Source organism: Schistocerca piceifrons, chromosome 6 (genome assembly GCF_021461385.2).
Source record: "Schistocerca piceifrons isolate TAMUIC-IGC-003096 chromosome 6, iqSchPice1.1, whole genome shotgun sequence".
Lineage (NCBI taxonomy): Eukaryota > Metazoa > Arthropoda > Insecta > Orthoptera > Acrididae > Schistocerca > Schistocerca piceifrons.
Window position 1 is genome coordinate 263,642,022 of NC_060143.1, and position 12,232 is coordinate 263,654,253.

Sequence of the window (12,232 nt, forward strand, 5' to 3'; positions counted from 1 at the left end):
CCATGCCATGTCGGACTGCTGCATTCCGCCGGCGAAAAGGAGGTCCGACACGATATTGGGAGGTATCGCATGAGTTTTGTCATTTCAGTGTAAATAGAAGCTAGGCAGACTTGACAGAACGCAAATACCTATACTCACCTAACGCAGATACAACTTGTAACGTCCCACCGGCTGGTGAGTAGTTAAGAAATGATTTAAGTACCTGTGAACATCTTGCCATCAATGTCCATCGACGACTGCATACATGAGCTAAAATATGCTTGTTCAATAAATACAGTATAACATAATGGATTTCACAACCATGATGTGGGCCACAACTGAAGCAAAATAAGAACGTAGATTTATTCACTTCAAAATCTGTATCTTATGAGCTTATGATCAATCTTCTGTGTAATAAGCCTCGTTTTTACTGTTACAGCTAACCGATGGTAGCATGTACTACACTGTTGATATTAAATAGTCCAGATGCAGTAATTTGATAGAAATGCGTGTGTGAGGTCCATTGCATTGTTCAACACTAACACTCAACAAAGTACGAATATAAAGTCACATATCATTCTGACTTTTGCGATATTAAATCAAACTGTTTAATACTCCGAAATAATCCGTCACTGCACTGTTCTAATGTTAGACAGTGTTCAACACACGAGTTGCTCTATCGCAAATCCAAACCTGAATCATGCACCAAGAACGTATCTCAACTGTTCGCAAAAATTTGTCCTCTAATGGGTCCAACACTCTGCCGCCCTAACTATATTCGAGGCCGAGTATTTATACCCTGACCACAATGCACTACTGGTTATAATGCTGCAAAACATAATTTATAATATGAAACAGTTTAACAACATTAACAAACAATCTATAATATTCCCTACGTTTCTAGAACAAGTTTAAGACATTTTCTAAACACAAAAAAATCACATTAATGTGGAAATTGCAGAAAGAAGAATTCTAACACTGTTAAACCATCACATTTAAGTGCTTGGCAGAGGGTTCATCGAACCACAATCATACTCTCTACCATTCCACTCCCGAACAGCGCGCGGGAAAAACGAACACCTAAACCTTTCTGTTCGAGCTCTGATTTCTCTTATTTTAGTTTGATGATCATTCCTACCTATGTAGGTTGGGCTCAACAAAATATTTTCGCCTTCGGAAGAGAAAGTTGGCGACTGAAATTTCGTAAATAGATCTCGCCGCGACAAAAAACGTCTTTGCTTTAATGACTTCCATCCCGACTCGCGTATCGTATCTGCCACACTCTCTCCCCTATTACGTGATAATACAAAACGAGCTGCCCTTTTTTGCACTCTTTCGATGTCCTCCGTCAGTCCTATCTGGTAAGGATCCCACACCGCGCAGCAATATTCTAACAGAGGACGAACGAGTGTAGAGTAAGCTGTCTCTTTAGTGGACTTGTTGCATCTTCTAAGTGTCCTGCCAATGAAACGCAACCTTTGGCTCGCCTTCCCCACAATAATATCTATATGGTCTTTCCAACTGAAGTTGTTCGTAATTTTAACACCCAGGTACTTAGTTGAATTGACAGCCTTGAGAATTGTACTATTTATCGAGTAATCGAATTCCGACGGATTTCTTTTGGAACTCATGTGGATCACCTCACACTTTTCGTTATTTAGCGTCAACTGCCACACCATACAGCAATCTTTTCTAAATCGCTTTGCAACTGATACTGGTCTTCGGATGACCTTACCAGACGGTAAATTACACCATCATCTGCGAACAACCTAACTGCTCAGATTGTCACCCAGGTCATTTATATAGATCAGGAACAGCAAAGGTCCCAGGACGCTTCCCTGGGGAACACCTGATATCACTTCAGTTTTACTCGATGATTTGCCGTCTATTACTACGAAATGTGACCTTCCTGACAGGATATCACGAATCGAGTCGCACAACTGAGACGATATCCCATAGGCCCGCAGCTTGATTAGAAGTCGCTTGTGAGGAACGGTGTCAAAAGCTTTCCGGAAATCTAGAAATACGGAATCAACTTGAGATCCCCTGTCGATAGCGGCCATTACTGCGTTGCACAAGAACGATGTTTTCTGAAACCATGCTGATTACGTATCAATAGATCGTTCCCTTCGAGGTGATTCATAATGTTTGAATACAGTATATGCTCCAAAACCCTACCGCAAACCGACGTCAATGATATAGGTCTGTAGTTCTTAAACACTGGTGCGACCTGCGCAATTTTCCAATCTGTAGGTACAGATCTATCGGTGAGCGAGCGGTTGTATATGATTGCTAAGTAGGGAGCTATTGTATCAGCGTAATCTGAAAGGAACCTAATCGGTATACAATCTGGACCGGAAGACTTGCCCGTATTAAGCGATTTGAGTTGTTTCGCAACCCCTAGGGTATCTACTTCTAAGAAACTCATGCTAGCAGCTGTTCGTGTTTAAAATTCTGGAATATTCCATTCGTCTTCCCTGGTGAAGGAATTTCGGAAAACTGCGTTCAATAACTCCGCTTTAGAGCTCGAGGTTTAATTCCTACCATTTACGGATGATGAGAACGAAATATATTATTCTTTTATCTAAACATTTTCCATATATTAATTTCCTGAATCTGATTTTCATTGTTTATGGTACAAAGGGTATTGTAACTACTATTGTTTGGTACTGCTATTATTCTTCTAAAAGCCTTTTTCCTATTATGGAAAAGTAATTGAATTTAATTGTAGCTGGACATGTAAGAGTACTGATCTAGTAATACATAATGCAGGGGTGGTAACCATAAGCCTGGAATGTTACAAACTCCGCAGATACCCAGACAAATTTGTGTAACACACACACACACACACACACACACACACACACACACACAAAAACAAACAAACAAACAAACAAACAAAAACAAAAAAAGACAGAATTAAAAACCAAATACGGAAAGATGGGGCCAAATACACTCTAAGACAGAAAACAAAGACACACCACGGAAGAGTTAAACAAATTATTCACAAACTGATATTCACACAGATATCGACAGAAAATGCAAGACTGTGAACTTTAGCTGCCGGTGGATGAATGTGTGACGCTGCAGCGCAATTGCACGGCACAGTAGGCAAGTATAGTAATCACGGGACATGTCAATACAACATCAAGTCTTTGCGACTTCCATTCCGTGCTCACAGTTGGGCAATAGCTTTTGTGAGTTTCATTCCGTGCTCTCAGTTGGACAGTGGTTATGCCTCGCAAACAGGTATGTGAACAATGTAGGAAGACGTAAGCATTTGAGAGAGTAGCTGTAGTTGGACTCAAAGAAGGGAGATGACATAATCGGCAAATCGCTGGACATTTGAATATGAGATTGCCTCTATTCGGCTATGTTGGCAGGAATGTGTGAAACATCGCTGAACGAAGCGCCAAAAAGGCAGCAGTGTATCAAGAGGGTGACTGAACGACAAGACCGAGCAATCGTCAGAGAGGCGCTCGGAATCCCGTGTTCGTCATTCCTATTGATTAGAAGTTCCACAGGTACTGTACTTCAGTGATCACCAGGACCATTAATAGGCTGCTGACGGAAAGGAGGCTGTGTTCAAGACGTCCCCTGCGTCGATTACCATTGACCTCTGTACACCAACAAGCTGGCAGTGGTGTTGAGAACCTCATTGACTGGAGTACAGTTGTCTTGAGTGATGAGTCTGGCATCGAACTGACCCTGATGACCAGCGAAGGCCTGTCTAGAGGCGACCCGGACAGGGGTGGGATACCAACCCGAATGTCGCCCACCATACGGCCTACAAGCAAGAGTGATGGTCTGGTGTGCCTTTTCATTTCATAACAGCACTCCTACGGTGGTCACCCGCGACACACTTACAACACAGCCACCGAGCGAGGTGGCGCCGTGGTTAGCAAACTGGACTCGCATTCGGGAAGACGACGCTACTATCCTGCTTCAGGCCATCCTGATTTAAGTTTTCCCTGATTTCCTTAAATCGCTCCAGGCAAATGCCGGGATGGTTCCTTTGAAAGAGCACGGCCGACTTCCTTCCCTGTCCTTCCCTAATCCGATGTGACCGATGACCTAGCTGTCTGGTCTCCTACCCCCAACAACCCAAAGCCCCAACCAACCCAACTCAACATCATAGCTGTACTCCTACGGCTGTCACCCGCGGCACCGTTACAACACAGCTCTACGTCAACCGTTTTCTGCGTCCACTTTGGTTGCTCTTCTTGGCAAGCCAACCTGTTCTTATATTTCAGCAATATAATGCCAAACCGCACAAGGCGCGACTTTCTACTGCTTATCTTCGTACTTGTTGCTTCGGCCAAAATGGTCGCAGGATGTCTTCCCAATTGAGAACGTTTGGAACATTATTGACAGGGGCTTCCAACCCCCTCGTGGTTTTGACGATGTAACATACCAGGAGGACAGAATTTGGCACGTTATCTCTCAGGAGGACATCCAACAACTGAAATGAAATGTCCTGTGGCTAGGGCCTCCCGTCGCGTTGGCCTCTTTAGGTGACGACACTTCGGAGACTTGCGTGTCGATGATGCTGGGATGATGATGATGAAGACAACACAATACACAGCCCCTGAGCGGAGAAAATTTCCGACCTAGCCGAGAATCGAACCCGTGCCATGTTGCATGGCATTTCGTCTCGCTGACGATTCAGCGGACATCCAACTCAATCAATGTGAAGCCGAACAGCCGTTTGCGTAAGGGCCAGAGGAGGATAAACACATTGCTTCCTTACCTCACGAAATGCAAACATTCGTGCATGTGGTACGTTTCATTTATGTTGCCTGTATACGCAGTTCTGCTTGCTTTCGTAATGTCAGCGACTGTAAGCCTTTTGTTGAAACATGTGTGGCCATTACTTCATGGAATTTTGCCTTTGTTACTTTAAGCGCTTTGTTCCAAAATGTTATGTGTAATCTCACACACATCATTTATTTAATTTATTATACGTATCATTTTCAGGCTGGTAGCTAATGAAAGATTTAGAATGCCAAACTTGTTCGAAAACAATACTATGTTGCACTATTCGGGTACGTAGAAGCTGTTTTGCTTTAAAATCTATTATCTTTTAGTGTGTAGTCTTTATATGCCTGAGCTATCCAGTGTACTGCCCTATGGAGATTGTCTTCACTATCTCACAAAATTATTTCGAAGCGAGCGAAAGCCACGGTGTTTTTCTAGTTATCTAGTACTATTACAATACCTCGGTTCACATTACTTGTCCATTGTCTAGCAATGTCGTCAATAGAACTATAAAAAATATGTGGGGCGAGAAGCTACACCATTGTCATGCACCTGTATTAATTGTTGTGGCACCAATCTCTTGTCTATCTATGGTTGCAGTATTAGGCTGGTGCACACGTTTGTAGCGTTTTTCCATAAATTTAATAAACACAACGGATACACATAACAGAGACTTTAATCATCAATAATATATTCTCTTTCACTATCTACAACAGCCTGATAACGCTGGGGTAACTTTTCGATTGCGCAACTGTAGAAATCGTGTGGTTTTGAGGCGAAAAACACATCGAGTCATGTTCGGAGAGAACTTTCACCGGGAAAGGAAGTTCCTTGAAGGTTATTCGTTGGAGAACGGAAAAGGTAAAAATCTGACAGTACCAAATCAGGTGAATAGGAAGGGTGGTGAACGATATCCCAATCCGTTTTCGTGGATTAGCATCACTTCAAGCAGTTCTTGGACTGCGTCTGGAAGACATCTCAGTTGTTGACAATAAATGTCAGCAGTGATGGCTACCCCACGGTTAAGAAATTCTTAGTCCACCACACCGTTACTGTTCTCTCAGATGCCTAACATTATCTTTTGTGCTGAAACACGTATGTAACGTAGCAGCGATGGCGAGGCATGATAAAATCTTTGACCAGAGAGCCATTTATCGTGGTTAGTCTGCGCTTGACCGCGCGAGTGTTGCGAGTACTCTGTCAGTATTCGTGGTGCAGTACAGTTGTGAAGCAGTCTGTCAGTAGTCGTCGTGCAGTACAGTTGCGAGCAATGAGCAGTGCAGTCTGTCGGTAGTAGCAGCCCAGTGCAGTTGTGTGTGAGGAGTCGGCGGGCGTCGACATGGCATTCTGGTCAAGATTCAGGACGAGGTATATTATTTTTTAAACAAGGTAATCAATCAGCAATGCCCTTAGCTAATAATGTAATTTAATTGTAACTAATTTGTGTAATAATCGCCCCAATAATAATTTTGATTTCAAAGCAATTTTTTACAAAAAAAAACATTTAATTGAACCAATGATTTCCTTCCATTTCCCTTAAAGAAAAGTTTCAGTTAAAATTAAAAAAAAAATATTATTTGCAATGCATTTCCTCCAAGCCGTGGGCAACAATAAGAGCAGAAATTTGACATGCAGTTATACTGAGGTAAGAAATTAATTATGAATTTTTGCACAGGGCCAAAGACGGATATTTCGGTTTAATTGAATTTTTCATTGTCACTGAAGTCTCATTAGCATTGAATTATTTGTCTTTCATTATTCTTGTGACAGCTTACACCTTGAGTCAGATTGCGATTCTCATTTTTATTGTCATTAAATTTAATTGCTAGGGAGGCTACGCTTGGCTTCCATTTCTATTAAATATTGTCTTTTTAAATTTCTGTGGAGAGGTTACACTTAGCACAATGTCCATTAGCATTTAAAATAAAATATCCCTTTTTAAATTTCTGTGGGGAGGTTACACTTGGCGACACCCAGTCCAGGATCGTATTTCGTTGAGAATCTTTTGAAAAACAGTCAGATATCTGCTCTTATTTGCTTAAGTATAATTAGGATTTGGCGCAACGCTTTTACTAATCTTGTGACTTACTTTCTATAGGTCAACGGCAATTCGTTGCTCTGTTGTATTTGTGTGTTGCTTTTGCATTGTGCTTATTATTGTTTTGTGAATAATTTTGACTATTGTAAAAAATGCCGCGAAAGACTGTGAATAGTGTATCGCGAGGTATTATGAACGAAATTACCGACTTAAACAACGTGACCGATAGTAATTGTGACACGCAGTGTAATGATGACAATCCTGCGTTCACTGACAATCAGTGCGTTCCAATCATTAATAATAATGTAGACCTTAATGATGAACAAACGAACTGTATTGTGTCTTGTGTTGATTTGACGACAATTGATGACGCGGAGCGCACTATTGTAATGAGCGCTGCCCAGCATAACACACCCGGTTTGGAAAATTCAAGTAACGTACAGACAAATTTGTCTAATGAAAATGAACAGGATACACAAAGTACGACGGATTTATTTAATTCCGAAATAGTGACTGACTGTGTACATCCGACTGGCGGACCTTTTTGTAAATTACAGAATGACCAAATGGTCACACAAAACGAGACAATCCCAGATCGACCATTGAATAGCACAGAGAATAGAAATGCTAATTTTGAATCGGATCCAATTATGGCATTTTTGCTGCAAAATTTCAAACAGTTTAATGAAAAATTTGATAAAAATTCCAAACAACAGAGTGAAAATCTCAAACAATTTAGTGAACAGGTCAAACAAGATAACGAAAAACTCAAACAACACTTAAATGAAAAATTAGACAACCATTTCAAACAACTTAGCGAAACAATTGATAAAAGTTTCAAACTCACAAACGAAAAACAAGACGACCTTAAAGAACAGAACAAACAAGTTAGTGAGCAGATTACAGCTGTTACCGTGCAATGTCAGGACATTAAAGAACCATTACGTGAGGATACTAAGGCTTGTGCTAATAACAGTAATAAAGAAGTTGGCACTGTTGCACAAGAATTAAGTAGTACACGTGTAGGCACAACAGAATCATACAAAGACGAAATTAATGCAGTCACTGAACAATGCCCTAAAAACGCAGTACAGATACGCGACGAGTTTAATTTAGAGTCACTGGAAGTTTCACACACTGTGAATACGGAAGTTGTTAATAAAAGTGAACGACACAACAACCAAATTGACGAAAGTATTAAAGTAACAGAATTAACAATAATTTGAGTCCCCAATACGTCACAGAACCCGCCACGTTGCGAGCATTTGTCAGAGTCACGCAGCGTGTATAATGTGAGCAATTTACAGCAACTACGCGACTTAAAATCCGAAAAGCCACGCGACTTAAAATCTGAAAAACTACGCAACTTGAAATCCGAAATGACACAGACGAACAGATACACACACAAACCTGAACGTGTTCTCAAACTGAGTGACGAGAACGTAGATTTCAAGCAATTTGCATCTGTAAGAAAATGTAAGGAATTTAATAATGACAGAGCACAGATGCACGATTTGCACTGTATAAGACAATTTATTTTTGTACTTTCACCGCTCTTGCCTGTAATGCGGAAGCTGGCTTTGACCCCGATAAGACAATTTGCTATTGTACTTTCAACAACATTACCTGTAATGCAGAAACTGGAATTAGCAAGAATACAGCGATTTACTTTTGGATTTTTACCGCTATTGCGTGCAACGCAAAAGCTAAAATTTATTTGCAGCGCGTAATTGACCTCAGGGGATTCATTACGCTTTAATGAATATGTGCCGTACCGAGCATAGGGCCCCGAGCTGTAGTAGTGCTGTTTCATCTTTAGTTTTCTGCACTGCTGCCTTCTCTTCTACTATCCTTTATATCTATCAAAACTGCTCTTTAACTATTGCTCTATGTAGAATTAAGAAACGTTGTAATGAAAACCCGATATGACAAATCTTTTACCGAATGTGACAATTTTCAGTAGGCACTCCCGTGCCGTAATTTTAATTACAGATAAAATCGTAATCATCAGTATGTGTAAAATTATTAGTAACAGGAACCACATTTTTGTAACAATAGATGTTTTTCACTACAATAGCATGAAAGTCAACCGCTTAGCATACCTAACCAACAATGCAGTCTACAAGGTCAACCAAACTTTAATGTTTCGCGGCGTGCACGTATAGTCCCAGCTCCAACAAATAGTAACGCATGGCAGCAAAGAAATAACTACGTACAGACAACACACTATTTCAACTCGTATCGCAATGCGCCGTATAGAAATTACTATCATGACAGACGTAAAAACGATGAGCACAATTATCAGCGTACATATAATAACAGTCTCACCAACAGCAAAATCATACGCAAGAACATATTCTCATGAATGAACCCGACAGTAGGTACCATCCAGAACGTAATACGTCTGGAAGAAGTAATAGAACAGTTCAAATAGTAGAAATGCCACAACATCCAGCTGAAAATAGTAACACATCAGATAGAATCTGACTAGATACTGTACAGGTCGCATCTTCCAATAATACAAGTTGTTATTCACGAAAATGTAATTACTTTTGACGATATCAGAGACACTCTCTTGCAGGAAAGACCATTTGTTCAGAAAACTATTTCACATCCTGTCATCGAAATTAAAATTGGTTCATCGAAATTCTCAGCAGTAATTGATTCCGGATCACCTATATCAGTAATAAATGAGGAGACTTTCAACGAGTGCAACAAAGAGAATACGTATCCGACATTACCATTAGGAAAAACAAAAGTGAAAGGAGCAGTACCGAGTAAAGGAGTAGACGTTAAATTACAGACGCATTTATCATTTTGTATTGCAGGTCACACATTTCACTCAAATTTTTGGATTGTTCCTTTATTGACAACAGACGTTATTTTAGGTACGAATTTTCTGGTACAACACGACGCAGTCATTGATTTTCAGAATTCTTATTTAATGTTAAAGGATGAAAAGTTTTTGGAATACAGTGATCAGTAGATTATTATATTTTAACTAAAGTTCTGTCTTGATCACAACACTTATGTCGCAATAACACAGGTGACCGGTTTCGGTTATTGTTTATAACCATCTTCAGACCTGTGAATTAATTTTAGAAAATACTAGAAACCAGTCTTTAAATAAAATGGAAGTGTCTAATGACGACAAAATTTTTAACAAGGTAAAATAAAATTAATTATACCCATGGCTTCCTTGGAGGATGGTAGGCGGAGCTCTCCTCAGTTGCTACGAAGTCAACTGAGTGCTGAGCATGAGCTTAAATATGCAGAACCTCCGCCTACTTCCTCTCACACTAGTTCACAACTGCCAATCAGCGTTCATAATATGGCGCTATCGTCAAAGTATAAAAATACGAAATACACCTATAACATAAAATTGATTCATTTAAAATGTCTGATTAACAGATAGTTAGTATGTGTAAAACTTATTTATATTTTAGATATAAACGGTAAACTACGATGCGAAATAGCTGTGCCCTCTATGGGCAACCTTAATACTATTACAGTGTCAGTTACATCAAAGATGTGAAAGTCCTTTGAGTTGTGGTATATATAGATTATACCGAGTCGCCTATATCACAATTGCATCTTTGTTGGATGTTGCAGAATCGTCTAACTTTAACTGTAGTTTTCATAGCAACATTCTTTACAGCAGTAGGGTAGCAGCCAAGAGTACGTTCAGCATTATGTATGTCTGAATAACTGATGAGACCGCTGATTAAATATTTAGAACTCATCGATCTAATAGTTTTTATAATAATCAATGTCAATTTAATAAAATTTTATGTGTTGTATAGCATATTTTTCATACATAGCTTTTGCCATGGGTATAACTTATCTTATATTTTAAAACAAAGGAGTACGTGCTCTTTATTATAAAATTACGTCAAAAAGGTCGTAAAAATATTTTTCGCGAATATCTAATTGTTCATTGAGCAGCATTGATGATTTGGTTTTCAAATGAGCATATATATCGATTTCTTCTAAGATATCCATAAGTAAGCCCTTATTTGCATAATGAAGAACTTTCAAATTCTGCTCTACCGTCCCCTCAGGACTTTCACATCTTTAATGTAACTGACACTGTAATAGTATTAAGGTTGGCCATAGAGGGCACAGCTATTACATATCGTAGTTTACAGTTTATATCTAAAATATAAATAAGTTTTTCACGTACTAACTATCTGTTAATCTGTTGAGTGGTACTTAAGTAAATAAATTAGTGAAATCAAAGTGAACTAGAAATTAGAATATAAATGAAAAACTTGGTTTAGTTTAGAGATTTACATACTGGCAAACAGCGGGCAAAACAGCAGAACAGAAGAGACAATGACCGTGAAGTCAGCAAGTTCCACATAAGCGGGCGCTGTCGATTCAGCCGTCAGGGCATCGCCCGACCGGCTCACGTGTTTCTCAGTTGTCGCATGTGAGCAAAGGCCCTCGCCTACATCCCAAGAGCCAATAACCGACGTTAAGAAGATTCTTCGAGAAGCTTTTCAGTGTGACACAAGAGGCAATGGCCGAGAAGTCGTTCACCTCCAGTGAACTGAAGTGAATAAATACGCGAGACGCGGTGGGTCCGACAGCTGAAGACGAAGACAACATACATTTTAAATAAATCAATTTTATGTTATTAGTGTTTTTCGTATTTTTATATTTTGACGATAGCGTCATATTATGAACGCTGATTGGGAGTTGTCAACTAGTGTGAGAGGAAGTAGACGGAGGTTCTGCATATTTAAGCTCATGCTCAGCACTCAGTTGACTTCGTAGCAACTGAGGAGAGCTCCGCCTACCATCCTCCAAGGAAGCCATGGGTATAATTAATTTTATTTTACCTTGTTAAAAATTTTGTCGTCATTAGACACTTCCATTTTATTTAAAGACTGGTTTCTAGTATTTTCTAAAATTAATTCACAGGTCTGAAGATGGTTATAAACAATAACCGAAACCGGTCACCTGTGTTATTGCGACATAAGTGTTGTGATCAAGACAGAACTTTAGTTAAAATATAATAATCTATTGATCACTGTATTCCAAAAACGTTACCAAAATTGATTTCCATATGTTTGGACCACTCAAAGACGCAATGGGAGGAAAGAAGTTCCGTTCTGATGAAGAAGTACGCCATGCGGTGCATGAGTGGTTGCGCGGACTACCGAAAGAAATTTTTTCTAAAGGAATTTATGCACTTTGTAAGCGCTGGAGTACTTGCATTGAGCATGGGGGAGATTATGTTGAAAAGTGATACAGCTTTGTACCACTTCTGAACAATAAATAATATTTCAAAAAATATTAAAATTTTTCGTTTGACTCACGCTCGTACATGTGAATTTTGAACCGTCCACATTGCAGGCAGTGTCGCATGACAGTGGAACGATCACAGTTTATCACATTTACCAGTTCTAGAGTACACTGACGTGTATCATTTTGATTTAATGTGATGAATCG